The 11,196-nt window shown below is 52.3% G+C and overlaps 1 non-coding gene across 1 annotated transcript; it reads right to left on the bottom strand.

Moving 5' to 3' along the window:
• Window positions 1-370: 370 nt before the first annotated feature.
• TRNAS-UGA (transfer RNA serine (anticodon UGA)) lies at window positions 371-452 on the bottom strand. Its single transcript has one exon. It is a non-coding gene; the product is annotated as a tRNA-Ser (tRNA).
• Between the last annotated feature and the right edge of the window lie 10,744 nt (window positions 453-11,196).

Raw genomic sequence — 11,196 nt, 5'->3', positions numbered from 1 at the left:
TCAGCCAGGCCTGCTAGCAGGTGGGAGGTGCAGGGGCAGAGGTGGCTGCTGGGCAGCTTTTTTTTTTTTTCTCTGTTGGTTCTGCAGCCCTGCAGCCCCCATGGAGTCACTGACTTGGCTCCTTTCACACGCTAGAGAGAGGGGCAGAACCAGGGCTATGGCTGATCTATGGGGCACTAGGTGAGTGGCAGAGGCAGCAGGTGCTGAGAGGTTGCCTGACACCTCAGGGACACAGTGTGAGGTGGTGTCCCAGGCATCTCTATGAAAGGAGCAGAACAGGATTTACTTGGGGTGGGGGGAGAATTGAGAGTGTCTCAGGGGGTTGTAGAGAGGTATTGCCCGGGTTAGAGACTGGCTAAAACACAAGCCTCGCTGTGAGCAGGATTTGAACCTGTGCAGGGTAACCCTATTGGATTTCAACTCCAACACCTTAACCGCTCAGCCATCAGAGCTGTGAGCACAAAGCTTCCCCAATGCCAGAGAAACTGGTAAAGAATCACAATGCCCAGGCTTGAAGTCATCTGAACTACAGAATTCCCACCCCAAACCTGGCTCCCAAAGCACAGGGCGGGATTGTGGGTTTGTTCTCTTTGCTTACCCATGTGCAGTCGCACAGAGAGCATGTTTAAAGTTTCCCCTCCCGCAGAGCGGGAATGGGAAATGATTCTCAGCTTGAAGCCTGATGTGAATGAGGATGTCTGGGTCACAGGGCCAGGGACTGGCCTTTGCTATAGAAACCAGTGACACACAGAACCAGGCTATGGAAAATGTTTCCTGGAGTCAATAAGTGGAATAGCAGCAGTATTGTGCAGAGAAATGTCTCACAAGAGGAGTCAGCGCATTGGTGGTTCGGTAGCAGAAGTCACAGATACAGCGGGGGAGGTCTGTGGATCGGGAGTGAGGGGCACTGGCAGAGCAGTGAGAGGGGAGCCCAGGGCTGGGATAACAGGGGCTGTGGGTCAGGACAGGCAGTTCTGCGCAGAGTGTTCAGAGGTGCCCTGTATCTGCCCTTTCACTGCACCGTCCCTGCTCCCAGAATGCACCAGGCCCTGAACTGAACTCTTCCCCTGCAGGCTGAGCTGGTTTCGTTTGCTGTGATCTTGTTGGATGGGGAGGGGAGGAAGTGACAGTCCCAGCCCAGAGCCAATGCCCCCCTGTCACCCAGCACCCTTGGCCCTGGATCCACTCAGCCTAGTAGAGAACTCAGCAGGGCAGGTCAGCCAGGAGCTGTGCCCTGCCAGGCGCTCAGGGGCGTCTACCCTGCAGCTGGGGGATCTCCCCAGCGTGGTCCATGGGAGCTCACGCACTAATGGGGCAGTGGCAGCAGCTGCGTGGTGGGTTGGGCTCGTGACTCGGGTCCATCTCCTGGGGTCGGCTGGCTTCATGCTCAGGCGACTGGCCCCAGTCACTGGCCAAGCGCCTCAGCCACGCTGCCTCTGTTAGCGCACTAGCCTTGGGTGGAAGCTGCTGGCTGGCTGGACCCTGAGGGTGGGTCAGGCACTAGGGGAAACCCTCCGGCCTGGATATTTGTTGCCGAGATTCCTGGGAGCTGTCCATCCCCATGGCTTGTGTGGCTGTCCCCTGGGGCCCAGCAATGGCTCTGGAGGGTGACTCGTGTCACCTGGGGGGAGGTGATCCAGGCAGTGGGCAGCCGGAGGTTCTGACTTACTGATAAAATTGGTCTCTTCACTCCATGGTGCTCGGTGGCCTGGGTCAGTACCAACACTTCCCAGGAATAGGTCGGGGTTGGGTGGGGTTAGAATTTTCCTCTAAAGCGATTTTAGGGTCTGATCCTGCAAGTCCCCCATGTACCCAGTACAGGATGGGTCCAGGCACCTCACTCGATCCAGTGCTGGCGTATACAGCAGAGAATTGGAAGCGGCAAATCGGGGGGTCCTATAAAGGGACAAGAAATACAAGAAATTACTTTGGAAAGGAGAAAAGAAAAAGACGACATTCTCGAGCTGTTTAATAGGGCGAACTGCCCCTTGCAGGCTGCGAAGGGAAATCTCAGGGGTTGTGTTCACCTGTTCCTAGGGCTGTGTCCTCAAGACAGATTTGTGGGAGAAAGAAAATCACCACCGAGAGAGGAGTTGGGCTTAGTGTGGATTTTTGTGCTTTGGCAGGGAATTTAGGATCTGGGACTGGAGCCTTAAAGAGGGAGCGGGTGAAGGCTCCCCTCTGCTTTCAGGCTGAAGGAATCCTGGGTTTGGTCAGTCCATCCGGGGGGTCACATCGCTCCCAGGCAAAGAGAGGAGGAGAACTCCCCCCACAATGACACATGCAGATCCTGGAGAAGAAAGAGTTAAGAGACCAGCAGCAGGTGAAGGTGACTGAGGAGGGGAATCCCTTGTGCATGTTACAGAGCACTTGGGCAGCTGTGGCCATTCAAACACACTGAGCTTTACTAATGAGTAAGGCCAGACTGCTGTGACTCAGAGAAGGGTTTAGGTGTCATAATTGACAAACAGCTCAGCATGAAATCCCCGTGCGATGCTGTGGTCGTCCTTGGATGTACAGACAGGAGAACAGTGACTAGATATAGGGCACTAGTGTTATCTCTGTACAACATTGATCAGACCAACATTGGACTTTTGCACACAGTCGTCCTGGCCACATTTTAAGTAGAAGAATGAAAAATTGGACAGGGGGGCAGAAAAGAGGAAAAAAGCGTTGAAAAGTTGCCTTCCATTGCGAGACAAGAGCTCAATCTGCTCAGTTTATCACAGAGAAGACCAAGAGGTCACTTGATGACAATGCATAAATCCCCTCCCAAAGAGAAAATCCTGGGTACTGAAGGGCTCTTTAACCTAGCAGCAAAAGGCAGAACAAGAACCAGTGGCTGGAAGTTAATGGCAGAGAAACTAAAATGATAAATAAGGGACACATTTGCAATCGGTTGATTAAACACTGGAACAAAGTACCCAGGGCAATGACAGATTCTTCACCCCACATGGGGGTGGCAAGAGGGGACGGGGGAGGGGCTGAAGAAAGTGTTCTCGGGTGAGATAGAAAACCATTTCTCTCCGGTGCTTCGCTGGTGGCCTTGCTCTCATGCTCAGGGTCTCCCTGATCTCCATTGCTGGGGTCAGGAAGGAATTTCCCCCAGCTCACACTGGCAGGGATGTTGGAGTTTTTGTCATCCTCTGTGGCATGGGGCACAAGTCACTTGCCCGGATCAGCTGGGTACATCTCACCAAATCAATTCCAGTGCAGGGGCCTCCCGTATTGGTACCCCTCTGCCTCTCCTATGCTCTGCCTGTGGCACACAAAGGGATATTCCCCTAAGGGCTGCAATATTTTGTTTAATCCTGGTTGTTGGGCTCAGTGCAGGGTTGACTTTGTGGCCTGTCACGTGTATGGGGGTTAGACAGGATTATTTAGTTGTCTTGACTGGCCTTAAAATCTAGACATGGATGTTCTGGCTACAATGTTGCAGTGTCTGACCCGTGGTCTCTCCAGCTCCCAGGGGCCTCATTCCAATCGAATCCCAGGCCAGGATTCAGAGACTGGCAACTGCAGCGCAAGGCAATCGGGGCTGGTGGGAGTCACTTTGGGGCTGTCACGAGTCACAGAAAACAGAACCTCTCCCAACATCCCGACTGCTGCCCATCAGGACATCTGGCCGTAGAGGAGCCAGGCCAGTGCCCCCTGTGGAAGGAATCAGGCGAGATGGAAACCCCCAGGATGGGGAGTTGTGTGTTTCAGCCGTCTTGGTATCACTCAAACACATGCACTGTGCCCACACGCAGAGCCAGTTCGTGCTGTAAAACCCCCAGACCCACGAGGGAAGTGTTAATCTCAGCACAAGTTCTGCTTTAACCCATTAGAAATAACCCTGTAATTATTATGGCATCTCAGTGCCAGAGGATGCCAAACCCCTGAGCTGTCAGTAGAGGGCCAGGTGTAGCGTCACTGGACACTCTCAGTGCTTCAGCAGCGAGGCCTTGTACTTGCTGGCCCTGGTGGCTCAGACACATGGATAGGGAAAGGGGAAGGTTACACGCATCCCCAGCCGGAGCCCTCACCCCTTCCTGCACCCCAACCCCCTCCCCAGCCTGGAGCCCCTTCCTGTACCCTGAACCCCTCATTCCTGCCCTTCACACCCCTTTACAGCCCTCACCCAGTCCCACCCCCCGTTGCAGCCCAGAGCCCCTTCCCATACCCTGAACCCCTCATTCCTGCTCTTCACCCCCCTTTACAGCCCTCACCCCCTCCTGCATCCCAACTTCCTGCCCAGCCCGGAGCCCCTTCCCGTACCCTGAACCCCTCACTCCTGACCTTCACCCCCCGTTAGAGCCCTCAGCCCCCTCCTGCACCCCAACCCCCTGCCCAGTCCAGAGCTCCTTCCCATACCCTGAACCCCTCATTTATGGCCCTCACCCCCCATTAGGACCCTCACCCCCTCCCGCACCCCAACCCCCTGCCCAGCCCAGTGACAGTGAGTGAGGGTGGGGAAGAGCGGGCCTCCGAGGGAGGGGGAATGTAGTGAATCAGGGGTGGGGCCTCAGGAAAGAGGCGGGGCCTTGGGGAAGGGGCGGGGTTAGGCTGTTTGGTTTTGTGCGGAAAGTTGGTAACCCTATTTCAGGCCTAAAGCCTGGGGTGACCTCTCCACTCCAATCTCTAGCCAAGCAAATTGGAGCCTGCAGGTTTCCAGGCCAGGTTCACTTCGTGTTTCTCATTGGAGCTGCTCTGTACTGGCTCCCTGCCCAACCGCTGCTGCTCCCCCAGAACCTCACCCAGACCTGCAGCCAGCTGTAAGATCTGGGAGTCACAGCCTGTTCTACATGTGGCTCTGCATCCGTTCCTGGGGATTGCCCTCCGCATCCAGCTCTCTGCAGATCCTCACCTGCCACGTGGCCACCACTTCCCACAACAGCCTGGGCCTTTCCTGCCTCAGGACCGTTCCCGTGACCTGGCCAGAGGAAAGAGAAGTACAGAGGGGAAGGAAATGGTGGGGATTGTAGTCCCATTCTTAGCAGATTTATCACAGTCCCAAACATAGGCTGAAAAACGCTGCAAACAGACAAAGTTCCTCTCTGCCCTATCAGATTATGAGTCCCAAGGTTTTTGGGGTCACATTGATTGCCCCCTCTTGCTTAAAGAAACAGTCTTAAAGTCTGCAGCTGCCTTTTCAGCTCCTTTCTGTACCTTTAACTGCAAACTTTATATTATATCCTTTTGGTAATACCCTGATTTCCTGTATTTTTTTACCGATTCAACTCCAAAAGATCCATGAAATGTTACCAAGAAATAGAAAATTGAGAAAGTCAGTGTGTTTGTGAAAATGTTCATATTTTTCAAAGCCATCTCTTGGGTCAGTGAACCCTGATCCATGGACATTCGAGCCACACTGAAGACTGGGCACCTGAAGGGAACATCCAGTTGAGATACAAAGTTTCCCACTTCCCCAGCAGCAGGCTCAGCAAAGCCAGCGTCACATGAGCTGGCAGGGACCATGTCCAGGACAGGTCGGCACATTTCCAGAACCTTGGAGACCATGGCCTGGGGCTCAGTAGGACTGACACTCTGTAGACCCGAGTTTAGGAAAAGAAAAGGGATGGACAGTGAAATGAAATGAAAAAAAATCCTCAACGTTTTAGCTTTGGGTTTAGATTTCCATTGAAAACCACAAAGGTTTCTTGAGAAATTAAAAAAATCCTTCAGCCCAGGCTGCCCGAGGTGCCAGGCTCCCTGGCAGGCCGACACCTCAGCCACCTCTTGCCTCATGGCCTAGGCTCTCAATGCTCTGCTGGTTGCCTCCTCCCTTGAAGGCCCCGAGCAAAAAGAAACAAGCACATGCCTAGCAGAAGACGGTTTTGATTCATTGACTTTTGGGTTATGGACCCACCACGCTTCTGCTGTGTCACTCTGCTGGCTCTTTACCTACAGCCTCCAGCACCCACACTTGCCTTGCGAGCTCTAGCGCTGGCAGGCAGATGCGCAGGCTGCTAGGCAGCAGCCTTGGTAACAGCAGACATGTGTCTCTGTGGTGCAATGGGTTAGTGTGTTTTGCTGTTGATTGAAAGGACAGTGGTTTGAGCCCACCCAAGGATGGCGATAACCCCTTGCTCCTCAAGTCCTGCTGGGAGCCTCAAAGGCCACCTTAAACCCATCTCTCGTGGCCCAAGTGGTTTCAGCTCAGGCCCGAAGACTGTGCTGGATGCGACTCAGAAATCCATCTCCCAACGCCCATGCCGGAGGCTCAGGCCTAATCCTCAAGGCTGAACGCAGAACCTTCAGCCAGGCGTGTTTTGCTCCATTCCTGCCTTCGCCCAAGCGGCAATGGAGAAATGTAGGAGAAACGCCGGCTAGAAGACGCCTCCTTCTCACTTCTCTGTAGGCTGTGACATTATTAATATCAACTGGGACCATATAGATCATTGCTGCCACCACTGTTATATATTTGCAGCAAATATTGTGCAAAAGTTGTCGTGTGAGGTGTCCGTGAAAAGGTTATGATTTGCTGGTTATAATTATACTAGCTGTATGTGTGTACTATTTTTGTATCTGAAGTTATGAATATGGGCTACGTACTTGTATCTCAAATGTATTTGATTTCAAGTACCATCAGTGATGTATTTGGTCAGCTTCTTGAAAAAGGACTATTCTCAGTAAGTGCCCAGTCAAGAAACGCTTCACTGACAATGGACTTTGGAAAATGCCAATCCACATCTGAGCTTTCCTAGGAACATTCAAACTAACATGTAAACAATGGCGTAGGCCTGCAAATTGAATCATGCATGGAGATGTGACCTACCCGTGTGACTCCAGACTCCATCTTGCTGCTGTGATTTTGCTAGGTCAGCCCTAGGACCAATCCTATTCAACTTATTCATAAATGATTTGGAGAAAGGGGTAAAGAGTGAGGTGGCAAAGTTCACAGACGATACTAAACTGCTCAAGATAGTTAAGACCAAAGCAGACTGCGAAGAACTTCAAAAAGATCTCACAAAATTAAGTGATTGGGCAACAAAATGGCAAATGAAATTTAAGGTGGATAAATGTCACGTTGGAAAAACATAACCCCAACTATACATACAATATGATGGGGGCTAATTTAGCTACAACTAATCAGGAAAGAGATCTTGGAGTCATCATGGATAGTTCTCTGACGACGTAGCAATGAATTGACACATATGACCCCAAGATGAGATCATTAATACACTAACCTGAGGAGAAGGACACCCCAACACTAGTAAGGAGAGGAAATACAAAAAGGGAAGAGGGGAGAAACCCCTACTGAACATGCATCACACCTAGCGACGGCGGCAGAACAGATTATCGGCTACTCAACCCAAGAACGGGATCTGCATGTTGCTGTAGACAGATCAATGAAAAGCTCCACTCAATTCACAGCTGTCAGCAAAAAAGTTAACATCATGTTAGTATTCATAAGGAATGGGCTGGAGAATAACATTTGTATACAAACCAAGGGGGAAGCCTCCAATACCCTGGGACTACCCTGCCTACTACAGCGCTGCACACAGGATATTTTATATCTATCTTTGAGAACTGGGGAAGAAATGGGTCTAAAACGAAACATTTGATAATAAGAGAAAACCACCCAAATATGAAGAGATTTTATATTAAGTGAGAGTAATTGGACAGTGAAAGTTCAATTAACAGACAGCAATAATTCCCCCTCCACACACACACACACACCATTCACATGGCAGCAGGGAGCCCTTTGGGGAGGTGCTTTAAGAGGGTATGTGAGGGGAGTGTGGAACAGGAAAACTTCCTGGCAGTGGGGAGGAGGCAGAAGCAGGGGCAGGCAAGTGACTGGCAGTTGAGAGTAGCAGTAGCCAGGACTGCGTAACCTTGTGCTAGACAGTCTCCACTGTGGACTTTTTCCTCCTGTCCCCTTCCTCGCCAGCAGAGAAAGGCCAGCTCAGCCTACCCCAGAGGCAGCTGTGTCTCAGGACTCTGCAAACTGCATCCATTAAGCCCCTTCACTTTTGGGGAATGATTCAGGACAATTTCCCAAAGAAAGGAAGAAAATTTGCTGCAGGTCAAACGGGTGTGAAAATATCCCAAATCTGAGATTGTTAAATTAACATTGGAGAATTAAAGAGAAAATGGGGCAAAATCTGAAAAGGAGACTAGAGAAAGTGTCAATAATTGCTCCACCAGCACCGACCCCTCATGGAGACGTCCTCTCTCTGACGCCTGGGCATGGTGGAACTGGTGACCCAGTGAAGCTGACTTGAGGCTGATGCAAGGTAAGCAAAGCTGAACCAGCTGCCCAGGGTACGGGGTTGGAAGTCAGAATGGGGGGTGGGCCTGGGTTCCCCTACATCAGTAGTTCTCAACCAGGGGTACGTGTACCCCTGAAGGTATGCAGAGAACTTCCATCAACGCATCTAGTTAATTGCCTCATTTTACCACAGGCTACAGAAAAAGCACCAGCAGAGTCTGTACGAACTGACATCCCCGCACAGACAGTGACTCGTACACATGGCTCTGTGCCCCAGGCACTGACAGGGGAGCACAGGGCTCACACCCCTGGGGTGTATGGATAATTCTCAGGTACAAGGAGACGGTTGCCAGCCATGCGCAGTCCCAGGGCACAGGGACAGGCAGCTGTTTCCAGATCAGACACTCGGGGTCTACAAGTGACCTGCTGCCCGACACCAGCTCCTGGAGTTGCCTCTTGGGCAGGAGACCCCCCAGCCCCTCCCCCAGTCTACCCCCTAACCTCCACTCCCCTCCCTGAGCTGGGGGAGAACCCAGGAGTCCTGGCTCCCAGCCCTGCCCCTCCCCCACTCTAACCCCTAGCCCCCTTTCCCCGAGCTGGGGGAGAACCCAGGAGTCCTGGCTCCCAGCCCTGCCCACCCCCGTATTTCCATAGGGCTCCACCCAACGCCCCCCCCCACCGAGTGGGGCAGCCCCGCGGGGCACATCGGGGCGGCACAGACGAGCCCAGGGGAGAAGCAGGTGCCCGGCAGCCCCCACCACACTGGGGGGCGCCGCGCTGCGGGGGGCGGGGCCAGGCCGAGACCCCGGGACACGAGAGTTCGCGTCAGGAGCCGGAGCCCCTCCTCTCCCCGCTCCCAGTGTTTGTGTTTGTGTTTGTGTTTGGGGGTTACTTGCTGTGTGCTGAGCTTGTGTTTGTCAGTCTGTTTGGTTTGTTTGTTTGAAGGACCGTGTGCTGTAGCTGGCAGTTGGAGGTGGAGCTACTCGGAAGGTTTGAAAGCTAGAAGCCTCTGGTAATTGGCTGAGCCTTAACCAGTGGGCGGGGCATTCACTCAGGCCAGGGCTTTATAAAGCTGCGCACAAGCGACCAGGGAGCTTAGCGACCAGGAGCTGCTAACAGGGAGTTTTGCAAGGGAAGTAAGAAGGGAGTGGGGGTCCCTTTTTGGTCTCATCTGTGACCCATTGGTCCCCTGAACCTGTAAACTGAACCACATCCAAAACCTTTCTGTTTACAGGAGAGCAGAGCGGACAGGGAGCTGTAGACGGGAATTTGAGAGAGTTTGACAGAGGGAGTCTTACAATGGTGAGGAGGACCCGCAACACCTGTGCCAGCACTGCTTCTGTCTCCTCCACCTGCGCCTGTAGCCAGACAGAGTACCAAAGCATGGATGCTTTTACCCAGATTCTGGTGTGGGCTTGCAAAGACTGTAATTTGCAATTTCCACTTACTGATATCCAGGCTGGGGGTGGCATCCAATGTGAAAGGTGCCTACTGGTGGAATTTCTCAGGCAGCAGGTGGGAGAGCTACAGGAGGAGGTGGCTAGGCTGAGGAACATCCATATCCATGAGCAATTCCTGGACAGTATCCATGTGGAGACAGCTGAAGGTGCTGTCCCAGTTGACAGGACTACTGACACTCCAGTGGAGGAGGAGATGCCTCAGGGTGTATCTGACACACCAGTGGAGGAGGAGGCTCAGGGTGGACACAGCCAGCTGGTTACTTCTAGCAGCAGGCAGTGCTCCACCGCTGCTGCGAACCCTCCTGCTGTGGTAAAAGATAACCATTATGCTCTTCTTGATACAGGAGAGAAGAAATCACCCCCAACAGTTAAGGAGGAGAAGCCTCGTACCCCTAAGGCTGGGAGGTCTGCTGCCACCACTGATAAAAAACGTAGGGTAGTGGTGGTTGGAGACTCTCTGCTGAGGGGGATGGAGACACCCATCTGTCGCCCTGACCGTTCATCCCGGGAGGTATGCTGCCTGCCAGGGGCCCGTATCCGAGATGTTACAGAGGCATTGTTGAGGATTATCCAGCCTTCTGACTACTACCCCATGCTACTCATCCATGTGGGCACAAATGATACTGCGAGGTGTGACACTGAGCAGATCAAGAGTGACTACAGGGCTCTGGGAGTACGGGTTAAGGATTTTGGAGAGCAGGTGGTATTCTCTTCGATTCTTCCTGTTGAAGGTAGGGGTCCGGGCAGAGACAGAAGAATCGTGGAGGTGAATGCCTGGCTGCGAACATGGTGTCACCAGGAGGGCTTTGGCTTCCTCGACCACAGAATGCTATTTGAGGAAGGACTGCTAGGAACAGATGGCGTTCACCTTTCGAAGAGGGGAAAGGCCTTATTTGCGCACAGACTGGCTAACCTAGTAAGGAGGGCTTTAAACTAGGTTCGACGGGGACAGGTGAGCAAAGCCCACAGGTAAGTGGGGAACAAGACCTGGGAGATGGGTTGGAAACAGGAGGGAGCACGGGCTATAATGGCAGAGAGGAAGGAGGGTCAGGGCAAAGCTGGGAGGCAAGATCAAACCAGTATCTTAGATGCTTATATACAAATGCAAGAAGTATGGGTAATAAGCAGGAAGAACTGGAAGTGCTAATAAATAAATACAACTATGACATTATTGGCATTACTGAAACTTGGTGGGATAATACACACGACTGGAATGTTGGTGTGGATGGGTATAGTTTGCTCAGGAAGGATAGATAGAGGAAAAAGGGAGGAGGTGTTGCCTTATATATTAAAAATGTACACACTTGGACTGAGGTGGAGATGGACATAGGAGACGGAAGTGTGGAGAGTCTCTGGGTTAGGCTAAAAGGGGTAAAAAACACAAGTGATGTCGTTCTGGGAGTCTACTACAGGCCACCTAATCAGGCGGAAGAGGTGGATGAGGCTTTTTTCAAACAACTAACAAAATCATCCAAAGCCCAAGATTTGGTGGTGATGGGGGACTTCAACTATCCAGATATATGTTGGGAAAATAAC

The sequence above is a fragment of the Gopherus flavomarginatus genome (assembly GCF_025201925.1).
Source record: "Gopherus flavomarginatus isolate rGopFla2 chromosome 13 unlocalized genomic scaffold, rGopFla2.mat.asm SUPER_13_unloc_1, whole genome shotgun sequence".
Classification (NCBI taxonomy): domain Eukaryota; kingdom Metazoa; phylum Chordata; order Testudines; family Testudinidae; genus Gopherus; species Gopherus flavomarginatus.
This window is presented reverse-complemented; position numbering and strand designations above follow the sequence as displayed.